The sequence below is a fragment of the Triticum urartu genome, chromosome 2A (assembly GCF_056163025.1).
Source record: "Triticum urartu cultivar PI428250 chromosome 2A, HENAU_Tu73, whole genome shotgun sequence".
Taxonomy (NCBI): Eukaryota; Viridiplantae; Streptophyta; class Magnoliopsida; order Poales; family Poaceae; genus Triticum; species Triticum urartu.
In genome coordinates this window covers 46,321,727-46,332,978 of record NC_141874.1, presented here as the reverse complement: position 1 = coordinate 46,332,978, position 11,252 = coordinate 46,321,727, and the positions used below count along the sequence as shown (strand labels likewise).

General features: G+C 41.8%; 1 long non-coding RNA gene across 2 annotated transcripts; it reads right to left on the bottom strand.

Moving 5' to 3' along the window:
• Positions 1–2,172: 2,172 nt before the first annotated feature.
• On the bottom strand, positions 2,173–7,361 carry LOC147983537 (uncharacterized). Of its 2 annotated transcripts, none has more exons than XR_015614986.1 (4): positions 7,299–7,361; positions 5,633–5,683; positions 4,880–5,014; positions 2,173–4,288 (listed from the first exon to the last, which is right to left on the bottom strand). It is a non-coding gene; the product is annotated as an uncharacterized LOC147983537 (long non-coding RNA). The 2 variants fall into 2 exon arrangements; XR_015614987.1 differs by lacking the exon at positions 7,299–7,361 and adding an exon at positions 6,472–7,278.
• Between the last annotated feature and the right edge of the window lie 3,891 nt (positions 7,362–11,252).

The following is an 11,252-nucleotide window of genomic DNA, read 5'->3' as shown; positions in this document are numbered from 1 at the left end:
TTCTAGGAATTTGAAGTGCATCACCAGGGGGAGTCTATACTGCTGAAACAGACCAAATACACATCCGATCTCTTGAGGAGAGCAGGTCTGGTTGACTGCAAACCGGTTACTTCGCCAATGTCTACTTCGGAGACTCTGTCCCGAGAAGGAGGACAACTTCTGTCATCAGAAGGAGCCACGAGATACAGGAGTATTGTGGGGGCATTGCAATATCTGACTTTGACTCGCCCGGACATCAGCTATGTCGTAAACAAAGTGTGCCAGTATCTTCACTCGCCAGCAGAGGAGCATTGGACATCAGCGAAACGTATCTTGCGATATTTGAAGCACACAGCCGACATAGGATTGAAAATCAGCAAATCCACGTCCACCCTGCTAAGTGTTTTCTCTGATGCTGATTGGGCCGGGTCGACTGATGATCGGCGCTCTACCAGCGGTTTTGTGTTGTTCTTTGGCTCTAATCTGTGTCTTGGAGCGCGAGGAGACAGGCTACGGTGTCTCGGTCGACTACCGAAGCCGAGTACAAGGCGCTGGCAAATGCAACAGCAGAGTTGATTTGGCTTCAAACTCTACTTGGCGAGCTTGGCATTCGGCAATGGAGACCACCGGTGTTGTGGTGCGACAACATAGGAGCGACATACTTGTCTGCTAATCCGGTTTTCCATGCACGCACCAAACACATTGAGGTTGACTTCCATTTTGTTCGGGAACGAGTAGCGCGCAAGAGATTGGACATACGCTTCGTGTCATCTCAGGACCAGCTAGCTGATGGCTTCACCAAACCGATTGGCGCTGCACAGCTTCGACTTCTGCGTCACAATCCCAATCTCTCGGGAGCTAAGATTGAGGGGGAGTGTTAGCAGATATACATGATAGCTGTGATTAGTTAGTATCTAGTAGGTAGTTAGATATTGTTAGCTAACTTGTACTACACGTACATATCTATAACCGAGCATATCTTTCTGTTGTACATGATCGGTTATTGTACTCTGAATATAAATAGCAGCCTGCGCCATCTGTTTGGATGTGCGATCCAATCTATCGTGTGTGTTTACGGTGTAGTGTAACATCAAAATTTCGATTCCTCGGGCACCCCTACCCACATCACTATTCAATATTCATTTCAATCACATTGGGAAGCACGACAAGGCCTGCCATCATTTTACTATCTTGCACTTCAGCCAACTCTTTGCCGAATTGGACCGGCAGCTTTGCCGGGTTTTTTTTTCGTGAATACGTAAGGTTGCGTATCATTTTATTGATAGGTGGAAAGGAGAAGTACAGGGTAGCACTCACGGGGGCGTACGCTCAACGGCGTCCCCAGGAATGCGGCGCGAGCATGAAGGAGGATGCTCAGCCTTTATACACACGATCTAGGTTATAGGGATAATAGATGCTAAGCCTAGGGCGCCGGCTCTGGACCAAAGCCAGGCCTCCTCCTTGATGGTGTGAACAAGGACGTCGGTAGATGGTCGGAGGTCGTCGAAGAAAGCGGCATTGCGATGCTTCCAGATGCTCCAAGCGGTGAGAGCCACAAGGGAGTTGAGGCCTTTTCTCAGGCGAATAGTTTTCTGTTTGGCTTAAGCGGCACATTGGTTCGCCCATGCATTTAACAAATTCGGCCCTGATCGATATGCAAACCTAGCAGAGAGACTTCAGCAAATGTTTCCTTCCCGGCACGTTGGCTTGCATGCACATGGCGCAGTAATGTGTGTACCAAATCTAGAAGTAGTTGCCCATGTTAATTCCTAGCGGATATTCTTAACCTATCCGTATGAGCAGCCAAGAATCACTATGCATAATTGCATATATATGCAACCAGGATTCATAGGAAAACCGGGGTTCAAATTTTGATTGGATCCGTATGAGCATGACTCGGGCAGCAGAGATTGAGCTGCTGCGCACAAACGATTGTACCTACTATGTCAAGCAATGAAATATCTAGTTCACGAAAAGATAAATATGTTCAAACATGTCAATCAGGCCACGTCTACAATAACTTGCTTCTTCTTAATTGCTACTAGTGGTTGGGGCGCACCCTTGGTGTGCCGCGTGAGAGGAAGCTAGGGCGGTGCTAGGTAGGGTGCGCCCCTTTCACTGCTTATCTGAACCAAGTACTGTTATTGGACCAGACAAAACAATGCAAATGCAACATTCATAGAATGGTCTGGCACCAGGTTTCAGCTCCCTTTTTGGATCTGGATATGCAATTCTTGATAAACTTATTATATTGATGCATCACGTGAGAAAGAAACTAAAATGCCATCATAGACAAGGACATCAATATAATAGCATCGGTAGATGCCGTGTTGGCTCCAGCGGCGACATTGCCATATACTCTGACATTCGTACGCAGTCCGTATTGAAATCTCAAAAAAGTCTTATTTTTTTATTTCATTTGTAAGAAGTCGAACTGAAGAGGAGAATATCTCTTACATTACATATGTCTTCACCAAAGCGCTCTAACATGCAATGCAAGTAAGAGGTAGTTGATCTCCCTACACCAAAAGTTAACAAATCAATTTGCAAACAAAAAAGCTGAGATAAGTTCCAAATAATATGGTATAAATTTTTCTTAATTAACACAAGAATACAAAAAAGGGATATCCTCATGAACAACAGCAGAAGGGAAAGCCTAAAATGTTTTCTCGGAACTAATGACCCAAAGTACTGAAGTAACCTCTAAACTTCTTCTTGGACAACTGAACTGACATATCTTTTAACCGCAAAAAGAGAAATGACAGTACAAACTATATGCTATCAAATATGGCTAGGACCATACATCAACATTAAAATCCTGGGAGTGGGCACTCTCAAGATATTTGTTGCACAACACAAAACTGATTTTAATATCATAGCCGACTTATCTGGAAACCAGTATGTACAGAAGCTGTCATATACAAAACATTCAGAACAAACATAATAGCTATTGATCTCAAAACTTAATCGGCAAACACAAACACAGTAATGCTAGCTAGTACCTTTGAAATGCAGAGGGGGGTATTCAAGATGGGATGGGATTCATCATCAAATGGACCTATAAATGCATCATGGATGACCAACCATAATACTGAAGTAATCAATGCATATTTATGAACCACCTTGAAATTAAAACAATGATGTGTTGCAGAATGTATAGCCACTAAAGTAGCCAGGAAAACATATTAGCTCTTTCTAACAACATACATATATTATCAGGAAGCATCAAGCACATATTAAACTACTAAAGTCTCTTGCTGCAAAACATTCAAAGAAACATCTTCATTGCCCTGCTACTTTGTTGAACTGGATTCGCCAGCTACTTAGATGCTCGGTTTGAAAAAAAGTATTCATCAAATAGCAGCGACTATTATGTCCAAACAAACACTTGTCAAGACAATAAAAATGGCATATTGCATAAACAACAATAATAACTCATCCTGAAGTTGCTGACCAAAGTCTTAAAAGAACACCTAAATCACCATGATGTTTGAACTTCAAAAACGGCTGGTTTAATTGAGACCAAAATATCTTAAGCATGCAGGAATTAATAAAAAAATAGCATAAAGTGGGATGTGTTTATCGCAGTAATGGTAGGGATGTGATGGAACCAAATGGTCCAAATTGGAGCTTTGACTCTCCCAAGGCTCCTATCTAATGATTTACGCCACCAGAAACAATTCTGTATATCTATCTTGCCCAAAGAATCACCCATGGGGCTGTGGTTCCCTTGGTTTATTTTCTAGCATCAAAGCAGGCTTCAGCATGTATGTATGCAATTTTTTAGGGGAAGTAAAATACAGAATGGTCTACAAAAGACTGAAACCGTTGAGCTGCCGGTCACATTAACTAAGAAGGTCTGGCATCCATAAAGAAAACACAGGGGCAGACCTCAGACATTGAGCAGCAGAATACATTGACCAGCAAAACCACAATCGTAACCACAGTTGGAATAAAAACAAACACAAGACGTGCGAAGCATACATAGTAGCAAGTAAATACGCAAAGAACAACAGAGACCAAACTGTCAAACACACAGAAAAAAATTAAGAGGGTCAAGAGGAGTTAGTGTGATACCTCAACAGGAACCAAAGACTAAAGCCAAATTCCAAACGTGAGAATGATCAGTGCGGCACATGCAAGAATGCACAGAAATTGATCCTACTCCTGATCAACTACTTGGCCTTTGCGGTAACCGCTGAAATAGTTGCTGATGCTCCTTTTAGCCTAGTTATGGAATCATTAAGCTCGACAGTCCTTCTTGAGCCCTTCTCTCCATTGGCAGGTACGTTTTCAGCACCGCTAGGTCCTGCAATACAAAGAAATGCCACAGGAAAGGAAATCAAATGATGAAAAAATGAATCACCAAGAGGATTGACCTATGAAGCTAAATCTGTTTTCTAAATTCTGGCCCTCGTTAATGACTACATTTTCTATTCATATGACTCTGTGTACTTCACTGTTGTTAGATACCACAAAGCTCTCATCGGGCCATTCTTAACATGAAATATCTTCACCTTGATGTAAGAACAAAGTTGATTATGTTCTTAACCATTTCTACCACGAGGCATATGTTCAGAAGAACTGACACTCGCTTGCAAGTTAACAAACTGCATAGGCACACATGTTGTTCCCCTGAGTTGACAAAAAAATGGAATTAGCATGTCGGGGAAAACAACACAATTAAATGACAATGGATTTATTTTACCAAAAGCAAATTATATGCTTTTCCTGGGAATGTTGTTGTTGCTTAATATGTTTTAATGCTAGCTTTCATCCCATGATTGATAGGAATGAAAAAAATTGAAATAGGAAATTATTTGGTTAAGAAAAGATCGACATGCGTGAGTGTCCTTAGTTCTTAGGGAAACAGAGAGTTCTTAGGGCTCAATACTATTACCTAAGTGCTTTTACCAACAATTTCCCAAACACCACCATACTGGTTCATGCCCAGAACTGAAGCCACCTTGGAACTGCTATCTTCATGATGCATTATACCCTTGAGGGTCTCCAGGTTCGTTCGCTACAGCTCGTCCTGTGCGCCGTCGTCATCGAGGGGTGAAACAGAAATGCCAATCGATCAGACCTAAACCCAAACCCTAACAAACAAAACAAGGGAAATATGAAGCTCCTGTAGAAACACTCCCCATCTCCGATCACTGGTCTAAATTCTGAATAGCCATCAAGATTGTTCATCCCATTAGAAGAAACAATATAATGATTCCTTACTTCGGAGATGGGTTGTGTCTGCAACAACCACACAAATACGAGAATTGAAATTACAGAGTACAACATGGAAACAACATATCTAAAAATGTGATGGAAAGTTTGTTTTTATTCCAATTTTCGGTTTTTGAAACCACTATCATATATAATCCCATCACCGATATTGATTTGTTGCTGTTCAATAAGAAAAGAAGAGTATATATGTTATTGTCTAATAAACTCAACAACAGTACAAGTATGATTTAGATTCCATCAAACTATCACAACCAAGAGTTAACATACAATTTAGTATCCATAAAAGAGAAAATAGTCCTTCTGAACAGTTCATCGTACAGTTGAATCAAAGTATCTTGTGATCTAGGACTTTCATCCTTATATTTCACGCACTTAAAATTCGAACATCACATTAGGCAAAATGGAGACAAACCTGGTGCCGCACATGTCCCGAACATATTTGCCTTCCTTCTCTACAAAAAATCTATTTGACAAGAAATGAAGAAAACGAAGTTAAAAGTCCATATATCCTGCCAGTCTTACAATTGTACAGAATCAACAAGAAGTCGAGCATTTTCCTTTTCCCAGTAAAAAGAAACAAGAATGTAATAGCAAGACCACAAACGTTCAAGTCCAAAGCTCTTTATTTTCGGGAACTAATAAATGGAAGTGTAAATGAAATTAGATTCTGAGGTTTCTGAAAGAGTTCGAGGTACCAATCAACCAAATGCCGAAACTTCTCAACCAAATCCTGAAGTGGTCAGACATTTTGCATGTAAATGACAAATGATTTAGAGAAATTATGCTTGGTTATGCCGTCTTGAACTAATGTCTAGACTAAATCTTTTGATAGCAATATCTGTTTACAAAGGAAGTCGTACATTCGACTTCAGGCCCTGTTACAAAAATATTGCAGTAATCAGGACATGACCTCGTGATTTCCACAAATTTTACAGGGAAATTGCAACAAGATAGCCATGCGCTTCAATATACAATGCCAGATTTATGAAAGACCCACAATCAACAAGGATGTGTGTACTGCTGCCAACATTTGCCCAAGATTCCTCCTCTACTCTAGGACGCCACATGATGCACTAACCAAGATTCCTTGCCTTGATTAAACTAATATGTCCAGAATTAACATTAACAAGCAGAAATCAAGAATCCAATTCCAGTTTCTATGCACATAAAATAGTTAAGTACAGGAATGCTCATATGGTCATACTACCCAAGAATCACAAGTGCGAAGATTAAACAAGATTCAGGTCATACCCTGTTCTTGAGCCAACTCCAGGGCGATTTCCCCTTTTCAGGCCTGGGTCTCACCTCCTACTCCATGGAGTTAGCATCAGGATTCACACATTTTGTATTAGCAAGGTGAAAGGACTAACAAGATTGAAAAATGTGGATGTGTCCAAATCCTATATACTCTTGCCGATTTTTATATGAACTGAGCTTCGACTTTCGAGGCTTTGTAGTCAGATTCAAACGTTTAGGTAACAGATGGCCAAAGGCCCAAACTTCTCGACCAAACTCCAGGATGGAGTAAGAGACCAAAGGCTTTTGCATAAAAGTGGTCGAGGATCTAGACAATGTACGTCAAGTTAAGTAATACAGTGCAAGCATTCAGATTAACTTCTCCTATAATACGAGTCATTTACACTGAAAACTGATTCATTTTGAGTTAAGGATTTGTTGCAAAAGTATCACAACAACCATTGCCACGACATGATCCTCATATCTCCCCACATTCTCCACTTGCAGCAAAATATGTCATCACGCTGAGTAGGAGAATCAATTAGCACAAGACTGGAAACCTAAATCTTGAACAGTTTCCAATAATCACAACAAGATGCTCGTTTGTCTCTAAATTCACACTGCACCACAAGAAGAACCCCGAGTCATAATCATGAAATACCTAATCAAACGGTCCCCAACATTTGCCCAAGATTGCGCGTGTATTACTCTAAATCATCCCCAAGATTTCAACAAACTGAAGAGATCACACTTCCACACCCTGAACAAGAAAATCATCACAGTCCCATACTCCAAATCACAATTCAGCAAGCAAGAAGACCAGATTCAGATTCAGGCTATACCTTTTCCTTTCTCAGGAGCGCATCCTTGGCGTATGACGATTCCACCTGCTCGAGAAGAAACCAAGTAAGGCTCAAGAACGCACTCTAGTAACTCCAAGAAACAACATCGCGGAAGCCCGTCACCAGCTGCTCCTTGCCTTCCTCCATGATAACCGCCCGCTGCTGTCGCAGGATATGGTGGAACTCCAGTTCCTAGTCGAACGACCCTGTCACGTTCCTCTGCACCATCATCCTCATCCCCGCCGTGGAGATTGACCCAAGGCAAAGGCGAAGTCGGGGAAGCTGCTCGCGGAGCTTGGGGGAAAAGGTGCCGGAAAGGGAACGGCGGCAAGCCTGCCCTTCCTGTCGACCCACGCCGCGGCGGAGCTCGACCCATCGACGCCGCCTCCGAGGTAGTCGTGGGAGGGGGTGGAGGAGTTGCTGCTGCCCGCGGAGCTCGGAGGAGAAGGAATCATGACCAACTCCTTGCCCTTCCGAGGGTCCACCACCGTGGCGGGGCTCGACCATCGGTGCCGCCTCCGGCCTGCTCGAGGTGGAGGGGCGTCGCGCGGGGAGGTGGCTGGTGGCGGCGTGAGGAGAATAATCGAGGGAGAGGAGAGAAGGCGGCGGCGTCCTCAAGCGAGAAGGGGGTCGTGCGCAGACCCTTGGCTAGGTAGGTTTTGCCCGACTGCTTTCGATCTCGTAATTTTTTTCTACCGCTAATCTATACCACTGTATAGTGTACGAGTTTTGAATGAATCTAGAATAGCAATCCTGATCGTTGGTGCTCTCAATCTAACGGTTGGGAGCAGTGGGATTTGCATGAACAGTGGCTGCTTCAAATCCATGTCTGATATTTCTAAAATTCGCTGTGTGACCCACCATCTAACCATGCTCTGGATCTTTCCACTATGGGCTGGACTACACACTTGCTCCTTTAAATTATTTATTAATTCGTACTACCTGGCTACATGTATGCATCGACCGCTTCACGAGAGACTGGCATGTGAGCCTAGCATTGCAATGTTGTATACATGATGAACTTTTTGATTTTCTTATTATTTGAAACAAGTAGTAAGGTACCTAGGATAATTAGAATGAGAAAAAAAATGTGCAAATAACCTATCAAATAGTACGTTTTGACTTTTTTACTTTCTTAGCCGACATGAGATAGAGATGGTGAAAATTTATAATTAATCACACTTCTTCTTTTCACATCATTTTTCTCCAAAAAGAAAGTTTAGTATGAGTCCAATAAACAGAAGGACTTCCTAAACAATTTTTATATATATAAAAGGGCAAAGATTATATCTAATGTTTCATACAAAGAAAATCATTGTACTATGTTTATTGGGGGAATAGTTGTTATCTGGCCTTGCCAAGCCCAAAAATGATTCCACAAATGTCTATTGGATATCTGCATTTGAAGCTTCTATGAAAATTTTATCATAGTATGCGTACTTTAGTTTTTTACACTAATTTAGTACCATGCTTATACGTAATCAGCTGACGTGCAAAGCACGTACAAATTACTAATACAGTAAAAGGACACGTGCACCGCGCGGTTACTGGCCCTTCGTGCACACCTTATTGTTTCTAATTTGTCCTGATGACCAGGAAGAGGAGCACCCGTCACCACGTCGGTGGGGCAGATCAATTATATTTTCCAAGAAAAAAAGGTGCGGTGTTAATCAATGTGCCGAAGGACTGATTAACAGTGCTGAGGAGGAATTAGCTCAGATGGAAGCTTGTATCTGGTACTACATGCGTAGTCCTGGGTCCTGCGTTGATCTACTTGTCTAACCCATACCTTTGTATAAATCTATCAACAGTTCTAAGATCAAGAAAATCTGTTGTAGGAAAACAACACGTTAGGATTGCTCTTAATTAATAGAGAATGAGAAAAATAACACAACTTATCTTGATGGCATGTTGCATGGATATAATTTCTATAGTGGTAGTTGGTCGGTTAGCAAGATTCCATTACTGGGACCAAGTTTACTTTTTTTTATTCAAAAATTGTTTTTTTGGAGGGTGCGGGAAATTCGGTTTCCAAAATATTTCGACAAATCCAGCTTTTTTGCATGAAATTTTGAAATGAATTTTGAATTCAAATGTTTCTTACATCTAAATATACTTAGTTTAACACAATGCATACACGAAGCGCTTCCGATTAAATTGGTCAAGCTGGCTTCCTTACCTATCCAAGATCACTAGTTTGACTAATTGCTACGGGCACCTAAATCAATTTTTTCAAAGCGTTGGATAAAGCAAAAAAAAAGTATTTCGCACTAGAGAGAATTGAAATCGCAACGTGACACTGGCAGGTTGCACACCCTACAACTGGGTAAAGTCATTTCATATGCAATGTATGTGCCCGACTCAAAAAAATATGTAATGTATGTATATGAAGCATATTGACACGGTTTCTATCGTTTAATTTCAAAAGAACTGGGCGGTAACCAAGTTTTCGGAGACCACTGAAATTTTTGGTTTCCAGTCTGTTATTGGCCGGAGAAAAACCAATCTGGGTACATCGTCAAAATTGCAATAACCACAAGTTATCGAATTCCATCTTAAAAGTGGCTTTACTCGGCAACAGGAAAGGTTACTAAATCCTAAATGATAACGCCCACACGTGTGGCACTTATTAACATGGCCGAAACACAATCGATGTCGTTCGATTCATTTGCACGAATATTACAGTAGTTGCCATCTGGATCAAGAGCCACGTAAGCAGCCAACGTCGTTTGGGCGTTATCATTTAGTGCCACATGTGTGGGCGCTCCTCGCCCGAATGGACACACGACGCTCGCCCCAACGTGTGGGTGAAACTCCTCTTCATCCACACGACGCTCGCACGGTGATAGATGGCAACTACAGTTGTGCATATGTGACAACTATAGTTGACCATGCATGGCAACTATGGTTTGAGCACACGTGGCAACTAGTTAATCACACACGACAACTATGTTTGACCATACATGGCAACTATGGTTTGACCACACGTGACAACTCTAATTAGTTACACATGGTAACTATAATTAATGATGTATTGCAACTAATGTTAATCACATATGGCAACTATAGTAATTAAACATGACAACTATAGTTAATTACACATGGCAACTAAAGTTAATCACACATGCGTTCGCGCTCACGGGATAGGGGTGAGCAGTTGGCACACAGGGTTGTGTGGTCCATCGTAGCTGCACCCGAACGTGTGGGCAGTTTTAATGTTCGCCCACACAGGGCCGTGTCGGCTGGCTTCTGGATACAACCGGACGAGTCGTGTGGTCGGGTGTCCATTGTGCCATACGTGTGATAGTTATCGGCGTCCTACTAAATAACAACAAAATCTGTTGAGCAAAAAGCAAGCGATCTCATAACATGAAATTTTAGATTCCTCAGGAACCCCTGCACTATATCACTATTCAATATTCATTTCCGTACTCTGGGAAGGTGAACAAGTCTTGTGATCATAATTATCTTGATTGATACTTCCTAACTAAACATGGAGAGACATGCCCAATATATTTTCAGCCAACTATTTGCTGAATTAGACCGGCAGCGTTGCCCATATTTTGATGAATAGTTTTCAGTTTGGCTTGAGCGGCAGAGTGGTTCGCCCATGCATTTGACCAGTTCGGCCCATGATCGATATGCAAACCTAACAGAGAGTTTAATTAGCAAATGTTTCCGCCCCGGCACGTCGGCTTGCATGCACATGGCGCAATAATGTGGGTGCCAAATCTAATACTGGTCCATATTAATCCTACTCCATATCTAATACTAGCAGATGTTCTGAATCAACCCATATGTACCGTGCAGCCATGAATCACTTATGTGGAGTTGTGGACTATGCATTATTGCATTGCATATGCGACCGGGATTTAAAATTTTACCAAAACTTTGGCGGCAACAATTTTTTTCTCATTTGGTTAGATAATTTCAGTTGTACATAAATTCAAGGTA